The sequence below is a fragment of the Anastrepha ludens genome, chromosome 2, assembly GCF_028408465.1.
Source record: "Anastrepha ludens isolate Willacy chromosome 2, idAnaLude1.1, whole genome shotgun sequence".
In the NCBI taxonomy this organism is placed as follows: domain Eukaryota; kingdom Metazoa; phylum Arthropoda; class Insecta; order Diptera; family Tephritidae; genus Anastrepha; species Anastrepha ludens.
In genome coordinates, this window is record NC_071498.1 from 161,524,003 (window position 1) to 161,541,697 (window position 17,695).

The window sequence follows — 17,695 nt, forward strand, 5'->3', positions numbered from 1 at the left end:
TTCATTCAATGATGTATTTATAAGAATATTTTGCATTTTAGCTATCATGTTGTAGAGAAATTAAAAATTACTAAAATTCAGTATGTTTTATTAAAATAAATCGATATACATATGTACCTTTGACATACATATGGATGTTGCATACATAAACAAAAATATTTCGCATTAGGGCCCGATGCGTGCTAATCACACCCACACCCTTTTGTGCGTCTGTTTTGGGTGATTGATTTGCATGCCTGGCAACCTTTTCTAAAAGCTTTTAAAAGAGTAATTGAATTGAGACAAACAGGAGAACAAACTTCAAAGTTACTCAGCTGTGATGGGGCACATTGAAATCCATCTAAAAAACGCATAATTAATGATAATTGAATAAATTGCGTAGACTCAATTACGAGCGCAAAATGAATGGATGAAAATTATACAATGAGAATGTGTGTGAAGTGTCTTTCTCTTTTACAGCAAAACACACACACACATAAGCGCACATAAACAACTATATATGTATGCATGTATAAGTACCATACACTAGCACTGCTTACAGCTCTTGCTAGTGCAACTTCTTCTTCTCTTCTTTAAAATGATCTGTAGAAATTTAAGCTTATGTGGCAGTGAGAGGAAAGAGGAAATGTGTCTGCTGCCAGCGGGGATTTTAATTTGCTAATAGCAAGCTGATGAAAATGCATTTTCAACTGTTGTCATGTTCTATTGTGGCAGGATATGCTCATCAGGATAACGGTTGCTTGAGGATTTGCAGCAACTTCGGTTATACTTGTGCTTACATATATGTGCATACATACATAGATAGATATGTATATGTGTTGAATATCACGTTTCAACAAAGGCATTAAGTGCATACGAGTAAGTATTAAATATATTTGACAGTGTGCACTTAATCCACAGCATTACAAATGAATGACCAGATTAAGTGTGTATGTATATTAGCTGTTAATATTTATCCACATTTAGCTGTTAATGAATATTTATTAGTGCATTTATGCTATATTATATATGGTTGTATAAATTAAACAATTATATTTAATATAATATTAATTTTTTATTAATGAATACTTTTTGTATCACTTAGTAGTAGTACAACTTATTACTCCAATTGCCGCAAACAGAAAAAAAGCTTAATTCTAATTAGAATACCCTGAAGCCACCGCTGCTCACATTCCGCTACTCACTCTCCGCTGCATTCCAATACTCCAAGACCAGGACCATTCCAGACACCGCTCTCCCAGCATTCAACGTACTCTTGCATTGCAAGTGTTCGCGAAGCCGTTACTTATTTACAAAATATGTTACGTGGGTGACCATCATAGATTATTGGCTTAACTCCTCCCCCTCTTAGTGAGGAGCGTCCTCGATCCTTTATATTTATGCACGTAAGTACGTTATTAAAGCGTCAAGTTGCAAATTGAAAAACGTATAAGCCTGTTGACTAGACACAATGGTTTCTAGTTTGCCGATATTAAAGTATCGAAAATGAATTGTTGCGGGCTCATTACTTCCTTGTAGCGAAATGTAAGAGTACTTCGGGCGCACTCATAGTATGTGGATGAAGATGTTGCTTATATTTTGGAGCGAGCGGTAACTCGATGTTCTGGCTTAAAAACTACTTTTCTAATACTAAGTACTTGTTGATTTGATAAGCTATGTTTTAGCCGATTTTTAAATTATATATGAAACATTTTTCCTTAAACTTAAAACTTTTTAACTACTTGTGAGATGCTCAGTTCAAACTTTTAAAGTTACAATATAATGACTTGAATTGCAAATAGTCCTTCGATTTTCTGCAAGTAGCGTGTCTGAACGTTAAGCTTAAACTTATATGAAAACTTCATCAAAAAAGTAGGCTTATTTCAAATTGTCCTTATGGACCACCCTCCCTTTAATAAGAACCGTAGTTCCCAAGTCTTTTTCTATTATCTGTTCATCGTAAAGGGGGGTTAATTTATTACCAAGTCTGGTGTTTCTTTTTACCAGTACCTTGTCACCTGCATGAAATTTACGTTCTATTCTGTTTTTGTTATGAGTATTTAGCTCTAGTTGCTGTGCGTGTTTCAAACGTGCCGGTATTTCCGGGCTTATATTTGTATTTTCGGTCATAGGTCGAAATATATCAATTGGCCTTTTGTTGGTTACCGAATGAATTGTTTTATTGTATTCGATAGTCGCCAATAAAATTAAATCCCGAGTGTCCTCAATGCTCCTTTCCAATTTAATGCATCTAGCAATCTCTATCAATGTGCTGTGGAACCGTTCCACCTGCCCGTTAGATGCACTGTGGAGGGGTGGGGCATTAACAATTTCAATACCAAAGCTGTTGGCAAGGAGATATCTGACAGTATTGGAATTAAATGATTTCTCATTATCACAATAAATGGTTTTAGCATTAGGGAATATGTTCAAAAGTTGCATGAGCTGAGGCTTTATATCTACAATAGTTCTAGATTGTACAGTTTGCACAACTGCAAATTTGGAAAATTTGTCCAAACATGTTAGAAAATATTTCGAGTCTGTACAGAAAATATCAATATGAAGGATTTCTCCCACATATGACGGGATTGGTGTTTGGGATATTTTATGTTTTTGGTGATGCCTATTATACTTTGCCCTTGAACATATTTTGCAGTTTCCGACTGCCTCTTTTGCTTTTTTCTCCAGTTTTGGAAAAAAATAATCCTTTAAAATTTGTTTGACATTTTCTTGCGCAGCGCGGTGTGCGCGATTATGTTCCATAACTATAATCTCAAGCTGGTCGTTTGGGTCAAAGATATCTGTTACAAACGTTTTTGTGTATTTAAATTTCGTATTCGGAAATATTTTGACTATATCATGTTGAATATGTGCTAAAATAGGCAAACTGCAATGAATTGCATTAACTACGTTTGTGTTTACAAGGTCTTGGATAGTCCCTAACAGAGTGTTTTTGTCATGAAATTGAATAATATGTCTTGTCCTATTTCCAAATACAATAAAAGTTCGTTTAGATGGGTTCTCTGCTTCTTCAATAATAATCTGGTTTTTGAAACAGTTTATGGGTTTTTCAACTGACTGTATGGTATACGTCAAAGACCGTTCACTATGAATTGTTGCACAATCGGAATTCGTATCCTGTTCTACCAAGTTAACCTGCTGTCGCGACAAGGCATCTGCGACATTGTTCTCCTTTCCTGGTTTGTAGTGCAATTTTGCGTTATGCTCATCAATAAATGCCCTCCAACGCTTGAGTTTTGCATTCGAGTTTCTATCGGAAACTGCAAATGTTAGCGGTTGGTGGTCTGTGAATATGTTCAAGTGCTTTACACCATAGAGATAATTTCTGAGATTTTTTAATGCCCATACTATGGCCAGGAGCTCCCTTTCGTTTGTTGCAAAATTGAGCTCATTACCTTTCAAGGTTCTAGATATCATGGTGATTGGCCTGCCATCCTGAGACAGAACAGCGCCCAGACCATGGTTAGAGGCATCGGTAGTCAAATCAAAATGCTTTTTGAAATTAGGGTAAGCGAGCATAACATCTTCGGATATTAAAATACGTTTCAAAGTATCAAAAGCTTGATATTGCATTGAATCTAATGTTATTTTTACTTTCTTTGACTGATTAGCGCTGACTTTTCCATTCTCACCTTTTAGAATGTCAGACAAAGGTTTGGCTATGCTGGCAAAGTCTTTGATGAAGCATCTGTAATAGCTTGCCAGTCCCAAAAATGATCTTAGAGAGTATAAATTTTCGGGGGCTGGGAAGTTCAGCATTGTATGTACCTTGTCTGGGCACGTTTTAATACCTCCTCTTGAAACGATAAACCCGAGATACTCGATTTCGTTTTTAAAGAACTGAGACTTTCCTACTGAAACCCTCATATTGGCATCATATAAGCTCTTTAAAACCCAGTTTACGTCCTCAACATGTTTCTCTTTTGTTTGCGAAAATATTATGACGTCGTCTACGTAAACATAACAGCTTTTGCCTATTTGTTCCCGTAGCACGTCGTCTATGGCCCTCTGGAATATGCTTGGGGCGTTTTTTAAACCGAATGGCAGTCTGCAAAATTCATACTTGCCATTGCTTACGGAAAATGCTGTTTTCTCCCTATCTCGCTCTGCGAGTTCGATTTGGTGAAAGCCCGATTTTAAGTCAAGTGTTGAAAAATATTGCGACTGACCCATGTTAGACAAGATCGATGTTACATTTGGTATTGGATACTTGTCATCGATGGTAACTTCATTTAACTTTCGGAAATCTACCACCAAGCGTTTTTTCCTGTTCCCTAACTCATCGAAGCCTTTTTTGTCCACCACCCAAATTGGATTATTATATGGAGATCTAGAGGGTCTAATAATGCCATTATGCAAAAGTTCTTTTATTTCATTTTTCACAAAATCTGCTACGCCTAATGGATAAGGGTATAACTTAGAGTATATGGGCTCTTCGTGTTTTGTACGAATGGTTGCGACTATATTAGTGTTATATGGTAAAGAGTCATTTGGATCAGCAAACGCGCTTGATCGTTTGCGTATCATTTTTAAAAACTCATCTTTCACTGCGAGCGGTACGCTTTCATGTTTAATTTGTATAATGTTTATGTTTTCACATTCAGTAAATAATAACTTTTCTATACCAAAGTCGTGGGTAACAATACCTTTTTTTAGGTCCACAATGGCATTAACCTGCGTTAGCAAGTCAAGCCCAATTATCGCATCAAAATTTATTAAAGTTGGCAAAATAACAAAATCAGAACTTATTCCAAATAAATGTACTTTACATTTTTCATTTACTTTAGTTTCGCCATGAATTGACTTAACTAAAAATGGTTTGGCTAAAGGTACGATTCCTTTTAGCTCCTTAAAGGGTCTTATATAACTTTTTGAGGCCCCTGTATCTATTAACATTTTTATAATTCTTTTCTCATCTCCTATTGTTCTGCTAACCCAAGGTAGCAGTGACCTTTCCCTAAAAAATTTATCTCTTCCTCAATATCCTCAACTTCACTCTTTACCAAGTCATCGTAAGAATTTTTTCCAGCTCTATCTTGGGTAATATGGTTAATTCTTTGCATTTTAGGCCCGGTACTCCTCTCAAAATCAGAGCGACGCTTAGCTTGTTGTCCTAGGTTACCAGTATTTTGAAGAAATTGTCTTTGCCTAGACCCTTGAAAATTATTGGCTTTGGTTTGATCTAAGATATCGTTCGGCGAATTTTTGAGCTCAAAGTTTGATGGACGACGAAAGCGAGACGTTGACGGATCTATTTCCATCGGTTCAGGTCCTTTCTGCGTACCGTTTTGAGTAAAACTACGTTTTTGTTGCCAATTGTAATTATGCTGGAAATGTGGATTCTTACGGGTATTCAAATATTCCAACTGACCATTGTTGTTTTCAAGAGACCTTCTGTCAGAAGGTTGGCTTCTGCTATTATCATCAAAACGCTTCGAAAAAAGTGTCGCGAAGGTGTAACGTTCATGATTCGCTTCTAGTTCCTGAGCAAGTGCCAAAGCAGACGGCAAGTCAGTTGGCCTTGTAGAAAATAAAATGTCGCAAAGGGGTTTTCTGAGGCCAGAAATAAAAACGCGTAACGCATCCGTTCTGTATTTTTCATTTATGGAATTCGCTAAATTGCCCTCGTAGGTCATTATGGTTTTATTCGTAAGAAGTGTGAGCTTTCTCTCCACTTCATCATAAAATTGTATAATCGTCAGATTCCCTTGCCGTAAAGTACTAAGCTCCTGCTCAATCAAATAAATTGGCCGTTTATCTGCATAGGTAAAATCTAGCCTAGCTATAATGGCCTTGAAATTTAGCACAGTATTGAATGAAGCTAGAACATTGTCTGCCGGACCCCTAATTTTGTTTCGAATTAGTGCCACCGCTTGGTAGTGCTTTGCACTTCCCTCATACCTCTCATAGAGTTTGTAGGCCGTGTGCGCAGCCTGCCTCCATGAAACATAATCCTCTTGTTTGCCGTTAAACTCGGGTAACGATTTGACAAGGTCAAGAGTTTCGTCACATTGTACGTTTCCTACAATTCTAACCTCTTCAAATGGTTCTACGTTTCCAGGCAATGTAGTAGCAAACTTTTTTGTGATTTGTTCTAATTTTTTATCAAACTCTTCTTTCTGCGATTTTAGTGCAGCCGAAATCGCTGCAGTAATTATAGCCGTCAACTCATTAGAGTTCATACTTACTTCGCTTTTGTCCTCTAAAATTAACGTGTCAAAAAGGTTAGCTAATTCAAGGTCGCACATAAACTTTTAAGTATAACACGCGGTTTTAAAAGGGATTATTTTGCATAAGCGAATGCTTTAATACAAAAACTGGGAAAACAGTTCGAGAAGGGAAAAAGGTCACCAAAAAATTCACAAAGACAACTTTTCGAAACAAGCCAATGTCTCCTTGAATTATTTTAGCATTTCGTAAAATAACTGAGCATATCACTTACATATTTAATCTCCTTTTTTAAATTAATTATTCTTTTGTTTGTTAATGTTGTACTCAATTAAACGTGATATTCCATGTGAGTAGTTACTAGGCGCTTTAGATATCAACCAAGGTTACACCGTTCAATCTCAAGTTAAATTGCTGTACTCCACCGATTTTACTTGCAGTAGCACAAAAATATGTAGTGATAATTTCCGTTGTTTAAGCTTTGTTCTTCAATGTTGTATTTGGTAGACGTGTTGATTAATTAACCACCGTTCCTTAGCGGTTCTATTAAGTCCCTTTTTCCAATGTCAGCAAAGGTCAGCAGCTATTATTTCATTTAAGTTTTGCAGTGTTCCGTCTGATTGAATAAGTTCTTCGATGTTTTTTTTCCGACGAGGATATTAATTTAAATTATTCATAAACTTCCCGTGCCCCACGTTGGGCGCCAATTAAACAATTATATTTAATATAATATTAATTTTTTATTAATGAATACTTTTTGTATCACTTAGTAGTAGTACAACTTATTACTCCAATTGCCGCAAACAGAAAAAAAGCTTAATTCTAATTAGAATACCCTGAAGCCACCGCTGCTCACATTCCGCTACTCACTCTCCGCTGCATTCCAATACTCCAAGACCAGGACCATTCCAGACACCGCTCTCCCAGCATTCAACGTACTCTTGCATTGCAAGTGTTCGCGAAGCCGTTACTTATTTACAAAATATGTTACGTGGGTGACCATCATAGATTATTGGCTTAACTTATATATATGCATATGCATGTGGTAAAGTCAACCTGAGAAATAATTGATATTAACTGCAGTATTGTTCTTGTTTTCTTCTACTTCATTATAAAAAAAATAATAATCTCTCAGCTAAGGAGGGGCACTGTTGTAATACCGCTAAGAATAATGTCACATTATTATTATCTCTCGTAGGTATTAGCATGAATCTCCGACTCTTGTATGCGTACTCGTATAAGCAAGACACAGAATCACAACAAAAGGATACACAGTTGTGGAGGGGAAATGGGTTTCGCAAAAAAACCGTATGTATTAGTAATTTGCACGTCTGATACTACGCTTTGCACCAATTCTTACAACATTTTAAGCAATACCAGTACTTATGTATGTGTGTGCTTAGTGTACGGAAGGTGGCTACTATACTAAACTCCTGCACAAACATGCTCATACCGTTTTCTTTACACCCAATGTAATTCAGTGCGTTTGGCGATGTTAGCTTTGATTCAGTTTAGCAGAGATCAACATTTACCCAACAACAAAAGTTATTAAGAGTTGAGAAGCAATCAAGTTCACTCTTCCCTTTTAAAGCATGAACTGTTAGTCTCATAACTACATATTTGCATTACCTTTCGACTACAGAGCGAGGTAACAGTTACAACAAGAGAAATTGCCAAAAACAACACTAACCGTTGCTTGTGTTCTAAGTTTTGTTTTTCGCTTTATGTTCATCAACTACATTCCATAGCTTGAAAATAAAACAGCGGAACAGGAAAATAAGAAGACGCAAGTTTATTTTATTTTTTCGTATTATTGTACCAAAATTTTTCGAAAAAATTAGACTAAAAAGTCTGTATGCGTGAAACTATTTTGCATGAAGAAAGGCACAAGAACGCCAGCAGAACAAAAAAACTAACTCAAAAATCAAGAAGAAACTGCAACTTTATTGTATCAACATTTTTCGAAAAAATTTGACTAAAAAATTTTACATTTTTTTTAATATATTTCGAAATTATTAATATATTTTTTTAATAATTTTTTTACAATATTTGAAACTTTGAGTTATATGACTTTTTTGTATGAATTATATTTTTATAAAATAAAAAAAAAATAAATAAAACATTTTGAGCTTCTTTTAAGTAGAAGTTAATTTTGAGGTACTTTCAAGTAGAAGTTTCAACTTTGTTATATCAAATTTTTTTTGAAAAAATCTGGTTAAAAAGTTTGAAATTTTTTTTAATCTATTTCGAAATTTTTAATATAACTTTGAGTTAATATACATATATGGCTTTTGTTGTAATATGAATTATATTTTTATAAAACAAAAAAAAAATTAAATAAAAAAGTTTGAGCTTCTTTCAAGTAGAAGTTAATTTTGAGCTACTTTCAAGTAGAAGTTTCAACTTTATTTGAAAAAATCTGGTTAAAAAATTTGAAATTTTTTTTAATTTATTTCGAAATTTTTAATATATTGTTTAAATAAATTTTTTACAATATTTGAAACTTTGAGTTATATGGATTTTATTGTAATATGAAATATATTTTTATAAAATAAAAATTAAAAAAATTAAAAAAAAATAAATAAAAAATTTCGATCACAAAAAAACTAAATATTTTGTTATGAAAAATCATTGAAGAAAATTAAAGGCAAAGAGAATTATTGAAAAAAAAATAAATGGGAATGCACTCTTTTGAAAGTCTAAAATCAAGCTTCTAATCACGTAACGCGAATATCAGTCACACTCTCGCGTGAATGCATTGTTTCTCACCATTAATTATTGCATATTTGCAGGCACTGCTTACAGGCGCAAAATTAATTTGAAAGCGACAATTACCAGGGCGTTCACTGCCAGCTTTTTAATATGCCACATAGTTGTTATTGTAAACTAATTATTTTATTACCTCACGCAATTGTAACTGTTAAATATATTCCAACTACAAATATAGCGCTTAGTCTCTATGCCACTGTTTCACAAAGAGCGCAACTGTAATAAAAGAGAGCTTTACATGCACACACAAATATGACCCTATTAGCATGGAGTTTTAAGAGTTCTTAAAGCAATCCAAAGGGTAGTAAAAGTGTTAGGTTACTTTTGAAGTGCTTTGAAGTCAAACATTGTTATTCTTAAGCTTTTCGAAAATGCGTGGAATGCAAGAAGTTTCGCGACTTGCATGCATTTTGTAGGTACTTTAATTTACACACTATATACACACACACATACATGCATATATATACTTGAACTTTGAATACCCCAGCACTAACACAACCTCTCCCACTTAGCTATCAGCCATTCAGCATGACTTTTCGAATCTACCAACGAACTCATCTTAAACGCAGCACAAATTGTTGGGCGCGTCATTCAATTAGCAAAGGATACCAAGCAATTTCAGCAATAATACACAGACAGTGCAATCATTAAAGTATGACAACAAAAGCAAATTACGTAAATACGTAGCCTCAAAACACGCGCGCACGCACACACAAAACAAAAGATAAAACAATCCACTCAAAGTGGCTTGGCTGATTTCTGCTTTAATCCATATTGCCCTTGTTCCGTTTATTTTCTGTTATTAGAACTTTTTTTTTTTGTTTTTGTTATATTCCATGTTTTCTTCTTTCTACTTTGTCTGCGACTGTAGCCAATCAAGCACAGAAAATATGAAAAAAAAAATACAAAAAAAATAAACTTGTAATAAATATATCCTTGCTTGAGCAATTGACCTACAGCACATTTCGATTATTGCCAGTGATTTTTCGTTCAGGGTCAAAGTAAGGTTCCATAGCATGAAAATCGCTTACTAAAATGTTTCTGTCAGGGAATAATAAAAACAATAGAAGACAACAGAAGGAATCCAGGCACCTTTCGGAGACAATTTTTTTTTTTTTTTTGTTTTTGCCAGTATTTCTCAAATTTTCACATTAGACCTTTTTATTGCAAATGATTTTTTTCCTTCACTTTAATACGGCAATAAAAATGATAATTTACTGCTTTGTTTGTTCGTGCGGAAAATGCAAAAGTTTAATGCGCAATTGGTTGCCCACCAATTTTTCACCTCAAAAACTATTAGAGCGGGGCCCTTAGCAATTTATATATTCATAATGGCGCTGATGGCTAATACATGTAAATAGGCAAATTGTGTTTTTCTACAAACAGGTCATTTGCAAAACAATCGATTATAATAACAAATCCATGCATATTGTTAGGCGCATATAGCGGGTGTTCCTTTAAGATGGATAGAACGTTTTTTTGTTCTTCAAAAATAATGCAGGAACTCAACCCATGAAATGAACGCAACTTTTTGTTTCATACCATTTCTCTTCTTCTTGATTGGTGCGATAGCCGCTTACCCGATTTTCGTCGAGTTTAACAAAGCGCGACAATCGTTTCTTTTTCGTGCTAACCGACGCCAGCTTGAAACACCAAGTGAAGCCAAGCGCTGCTCCACCTGCTCTTTCCAACGTAGAAGAGGCTCTTACTCTGCTAACACCAGCTGGTGCGGCATCGAATACTTTCAGAGCCGCGACGTTTGTATCTGTACGGATGACATGACCCAGCCAACGTAGCCACTGGATCTTTATGCGCCTTGCGATACTCGCCGTCACCAACGTGCAAAGGTCCAAAAATCTTCTGCCGCATCTCTCTCTCAAACACTCCAAGGGACGCCTCATCGGATGTTGTCATCGTCCAAGCTTTTACGCCATTTAATCTTTGTAAATCGAGCTTACTGAGGCATTATCATCATCATAGCAATTACAGCTCGTGGTGAGCCAGTGCTTCCTTCAGCGCGATGCTCCATATGGCTCGGTGCATTGCGGCGTTTCTCCCAGCATTTATAAGGCGTAAATCTGCATCAACATCGCCTTCCCATTTTCTTGGCGATCTTCCATGCATTTTACTGTCCATAATAAGCTGCAAGGATCACTTGGTGTGTCCAGCTGGCGCCGGGTAGCACGAGAAAGAAACGACTGGAGCGCTTTGTTAAACCTGGCCAAGGTCGCGTAAGCATTTATCGCGCCAATTAGGAAGAAGAATAAGCGAATTGCAGGTCTCTTTCGTAATTCGACTGTCGTCCATCCTGAGTAGGTGTCCAAAGCATCTAAGCCGCTGAACTTTAGAGAAACGCACAATGTTTTCACCTGAAATCAGCTGTTGCATCTGATTCTGTAAGATCCATCAGCTTCCCTTGCTGGTCCAAATATCCTTCTTTTATGCTCAAAGCGGAGAAGTTAGTTCTTTATCTTAGACGTCAGTACCTCTGCCTCGCAGCCATATGTCGCTATTGATCTTCCTAGCGTCCTGTAGATTTGTAGCTTACACAACCTCGATAGTAATTTAGGCTTACGAAACGAACTCTTGCTAGATCACTGACGGGCAGTTGGACTATTGGACAAATAGTCGCCTCGTATAATGATGGGGAAAACCCCCGAGTCACTCCGGTACGTAGAGCCGGCTAGCTGCTGCTCTCGTGAAATCCGCGTTACTTGGACTCAGTTTCGTTCTGGATACTGTAGCAGATTAAATTCCCACCAATCCAGAATCGACCCCGATACACTCTATATATGACCGGCATGTGAAGGTACCCCGCAAGACATTAGCCACCTATTCTCATGATCCCTTAAACCCACTCACCTATCAACCTTCTCCCTAGTGACTCAACTAATCAAAACAGCGTTTTTCCAGGGCCTGCGCGCTTAGATGAGATAGACGATGCCGATCGGTGTCGTCACCGTACTGGCAGGGGTTGATGAACAACAATAATAACTCTAATCCATCATGGTTTTAGTCCAGAATAACGAATTCTATTTGAGCAGAAGAGATAGAGGAATGCGCTTCAGATTTCTGGGAAACCAATTTTTTCGAGAATCTGGAAATTTTAGCCATAGCCTCGCTTCAGGGGCTAAATGGATTTTCAAGAAAATCGGGATGGTTTACAGAAATGTTAAGATGGGGTCGAGCAAATCTTTCCTGGCCACCGTAATGGAACTTTGCAGTTAATGCGTGAACTCGGTTTAAGAGCCTAGTCTAGTCTAGTAAAAGTTATGAAAACAAACCAGCTAAAGAAATTTTGTACCGCTTTTTTCAACATCTAATACATCTCAGCTAATAACGACCAAATGTAGGTTTCCAAGTAATAAATTGAGCAAAGGCCAAATACCCAAAGACCAATTCAACTGCACAAAACAGCGAACGAAGTGCCCAAGTCACATGACCCAACATCTAGAGATGATTCAGTCACCAGAAGTTATATTTGATCTTTTTATTCCTTCATATATCCTTGAGCGTCATAGTCCCAACAAAATAATGGAGTTGCTGTGTTTCTCTCGGAACCATTAGCACCTATGACGATTGATGAATGGTATTGAATAAAGAATCGTAAAATACAAGATGGCGTAGATGGAAGTCGATAAATGAGCTCAAGTTTGCTGTGAGGTACTTTTAATAGAATAATATATATAATATAGAGTATATATAATATAGAATATATATAATATAGAATATAATAATAAGAATATGAAAATGGTGAGGGTTTGTGAAAACCATAGCTAGATTGGGTTAATTACACACAAGGAAAAGAATAGAAAAGAGAGTTCAAAAGAAAAAGTTTTTGTTTAAAAAAAATTGTTAGAGTAAACCTCTGAAATTGTCAGCTCAATAGAGGATTCTGTCGAATTCGCTGACGCCGAGTAGAGGTAGCACAATAATCGAAGTGGTGCCTAAAAATACGCCATTCATTTGCCGATTACTCTGACTGCTGCACGGACAAAGGCCTAAAATTATGAGAGAGGTAGCCTCCCAACCAACTTTGCTGAAGACAGTAATAGGGCAGAAGGTCGGATTTTTTTCACGGGCCGTTAAAGTTTTCCTATTTTGGTTTCTTAAAAAGTTTTGATTCCGCAAAAATATTTTTGATTTCTCGAAAATATTTTTGATTTCTCGAAACATTTTTGATTTCACGAAAATATTTCTGATTTCTCGAAAATATTTTTCATTTCTCTAAAATATTATAATATTATATTAATTCTCGAAAATGTTAAACATAAAAAAACCTCAAAAAAAATGATTTCTCAGTTGAAACAAAGAGTCGTTACCTCAGACAGTAATATTCCGGAGTGTCGGACTTTTTTCACGGGGACTTAAAATTTTAATCTTTTGGTTTTTCGAAAAAGTTTTGATTTCTCGAAAATATTTTATACTTCTCGAAAATATTAAACATAAAAGAACTTCAAATAATTTTTTTTTCTCAGAGCTCTATAGAGAAATTTAACGAGGAATGTTTTGTATTAGATTTTAACCCTCTAACTCCTATTTAAATCGACATTTTTGATCCGTTTTCGAAAATATTTTTGATTTCTCGAAAATATTTTTGATTTTTCGAAAATATTTTTGATTTCTCGAAAATTTTTTGATTTGTCGAAAATATTTTTGACTTCTCGAAAAAATTTTTGATTTCTCGAAAATATTTTTGATTTCTCTAAAAATTTTTGATTAATTGAAAATATTTTTGATTTTTCGAAAATTTTTTATTTCTCGAAAAACTTTTGATTTCTCGAAAATATTTTTGATTTCTCTAAAAATTTTTGATTAATTGAAAATATTTTTGATTTTTCGAAAATTTTTTATATTATTTCTCGAAAAACTTTTGATTTCTCGAAAATATTTTTGATTTCTCGAAAATATTTTTAATTTCTCGAAAAAGTTTTGATTTCGCGAAAATATTTTTGACTTCTCGAAAAAGTTTTGATTTCGCGAAAATATTTTTGATTTCTCGAAAATATTTTTGATTTCGCGAAAATTTTTTTATTTCTCGAAAATATTTTTGATTTCTCAAAATATCCAGTATAAAAGGGATTCAAATAAAATTTGTTTCTTAGATCTCTGCAGTAGACTTTAACGAGGAATGTTTTGCAATAGATTTTAACCCTCTAACTTCTACTTAAATGGGCATTTTTGACCTGTCACAAAAGACTGTTAAACAAGTCAATTACAGGGTTGAAATGTTCCACGAAAATTTTAAGCAAACAATTTTACGGATGATCGCTGAAGATAAAAAACTCGTGCAGGTTAAAATAAGTGCGCAAGAAAAATTAATGCAAGCTAATGTTTTCACTTTTGGCATAGATATAAAACTTCCGTACACTAAGGGGGATTAGGGCCTACCGATTTGTGTGAAACGCAATTTAGACCTAAATGCTTTAACATTTACAATAATACCATTTTATAGGATCTCCATTGTAGGGCAATATCAAGCACACCACAAATTCAAGCAGAAACTTGGAGACATACCTCCTTTGTGGGGTATTGGACCGAGCTGCTCCTCTCATTTGTCATATACCATAAATTTTAATGCGGTCACATAAATGGGGAGCTTTGCCTTTTTACAGATGGTTTCTATGAGAAGCGCTTTTCGTGGCAAAAATTCACTCGTAGGCTTTCGAATGGATGCCGAGAGGCGACCACTGAAGAGGGGACTGAGAAAAAAACAATATCACAAAACAAAAACAAAAAAATCAGATACAATTACTTACTCGTTCACCCGATTATGACAGATATCCTTCAATGAGCTAAATAAATGAGCTCATATAAGCTAAAAGAAAAACAACACCCGTTACATTCATCAACATTGCAGATGAACAATAGCGCTTTTAAAAATGACAGCCGAAGCGGCAAAAAACCGGATACGCATAAAATGGCGAATAATATCGCCGCCGTCACCGTCATCGCTGACACAGGTTGAGGTGGAGGCAAAGGTTGACGATAGCAATGAGTGTGCCACACATGCGGCTGAAGTATTGTTTTGAGGCTTGCGGGGATTGCCTGCAAAATTATTCAAGTGGTGGTGGCGGCTCAGCCACTTGCTGTACGCAGTAGTTGCTACTACCGCTACGTTGCACATGTCAAAATCAATAAACGCGTAAGGTGAAATGGTAAATGATTTAGGAGCGACGTGATGAGGCGCAAGGCATAAAGCGGCACATTGAAGATGATGACGTGAAAGCATAGAGTGTGTGCTGTGTGGTGCACAGTGGGACGGAGGAGCAAATTCTTTGGCAAAAAATAGAGGGAGTGGCGCTAGGAGAATGAAATTTTGTATGCGTGTTGAAGTTAAGTTAGTTAGAAAAAACTTCAGGAATTATTGAAGTCTGTCAAGAAAACAAAAGTTGACATCTTAACGAAATTCGGTACATAAAATACTCTTGTAACTGATATTAATGGGATTAGAAATGGGCGAAAGTGGGCAACAACCAAGCCTAAAATTACAAAAAAATTGATATTTGTGTTGCGCAATCGGGTCTGGCCAGACTTTTTGATTTTGGTCGTGAATTTAACATATTTCAATTAAAACTAACGACTTCAGCTTCCAGGTAGAATAATCAACTTTAATTTTATATCGATTTATGGATATAACCTTTTAAAAAGGAGCCTCGAACAGGACGAAAAAGGCCAGGCCAGGGAGATCAACCGAAGGTTTTAAAAAAGGAGTTCAACGGAGGGTTGAAAGAGAAAATTTCCCAATATTTGGATTGACTTCTGAGACTTGAGAAGAACTAAAGAACTTTGCCGAAGTTTGGTAATAAGGGTTGGACACTTTCACGGTGCCTACTGTTGGTATGGTTTCATGAATTTTGACAATTTAAATGTATTTTTAGTTTAAGTAGTTTAGTTTAGAAAATAAAAATAGAAAATATGATTGTAATAGGTCAGTCTGAGTTATGGTAGATTACAAGGTTTGGTCATGCGAAGCAAAATTGTGCGAGTAACTTCGCTTGCCATGTCAGCGGGGATCCGACAGCAGAATTTTTCTCGCTCATTTCATGCGTCAAACTCGTCCAATCAGTTGTTACTCACACCGCAACGCAGTAAAATTATTCCTTAAAATTCACTGAGAGCCGGTCTGATGCTGGCCACACCTTTTAAATTCTTTTCACCACGTGTTAAGGCCTAGGTCACTTTCACTTAGCCTGTATAATTTTTCATAAAAAATACGACATTTTTTGGAAGATTGCTTTCAGCTTTTACAAAAGTGGCTAAGGAATCGATTGTGGAATTGCCAAATGTAACAGCGCACACAAAATTGGTTAATAATTATAACGCAACGCTGGTAATCAATTATTGTTATAGATCCTTCAATAAAAAATGCAAGCCTTGCGGTTGCAACATATTTTAATACCAGATTACGGGACCTTTGACAGAAAATGTGGAAATTTGTACAGCGAACGACGGTAAACGGTGAACTTTTTCACGCAAATCGAAAGTCCAGCAGACTCGCATCTTTCACGTATTTGTTCAAGACTAAGACCAAGCCCAAGAAAGTCAAGCAAGGCCCCGAGCCAACTTCTTTTTCTGTTTTCCCAAAAACAAATTGCAAGTGCTGTATTTCATAATGCCATATTGATTGGCGCATATCCTTTGAACCACTCCGTAAGCGAAATATTTTTTTTTTTTTTTTTCAAATTGTTAAGAAAAGGCTATATTTTAATGAAAATACCATTACTATTATATAAATAGAAAGAAAACATATAAATATATTTCATATAAAAAGGCAAACATAACTCCATGTATTATGATTTTGCTTTATTATATTCAGTGTTTTTTGAGTTATATTTTTTTTCTTTTTCCTATATTTTTTATATATTTTCCTATTTTTCTCATATTTTTTTAATTTTTTTTTTTATTTATTTATTTTTTTTTTTTTTGTAATTTTTTTTTTATTTCTTTTGAACTTTTTCAATTTTTTTTAATTTCTTTTTTGTTAATTGTTTTTTTTTTAATTTTTTTTTTTAATTATTAATTTATTTTTTTTTTTTAATTTTTTGAAATTTTTTTTACACATTTTTTTTAATTTTTTGAAGTTTTTTTTATATTTTTTGAAATCTGTTCTATATTTTTAAAAATTTTTTATTTGTTTTTGTTTTTTTTTTAATATGGGTCTTTCTGCAAAAAATCTCATATAAATCATATTTTTTAACTTCTCAGCCGTGAAATTTCGTCAGTAACATGCTTTTGGCTTGCCGTGAAATGTTGCTAGCAACTTTGATTGCCAAATTTATGAGCATCGCACCTGGAACAATTGGCAAGTTTTGGTAAGAAAAGTGTTTTAAACAAATTAGCATTCTTGCATATTGACACAAACAAATATAAAGAAGACTTACTTATAGTTTAGACAGATGGTGGCGCTAATCGGAATTAACGACTTAATTCGGAATTATCTCAGGAATTAAGTGCAACTTATGGCGATTGACTTTAACTTTTATATTTTAATTCTCACAAGCGGCTTAAGGGAATTTTCCTTGGCAACATTGCCGAAAAATGGCAGTTAATATATATAAATAATCAAACTTTTAAAGAAAAAAATAAGAAAGAATATAGGCAATGCATTCGCAAGTTTGAGAAAATACAATTTGAGATTTTCTTTATATAAATAAAAAAAATGTTAGTATCAGGGCAGCTAATGCCCGTATTCGTTGCCTGGGGGTTCACCTTTTGCTGACAAAACTATCCCATAAGCAAATCAACTGTTTACTAA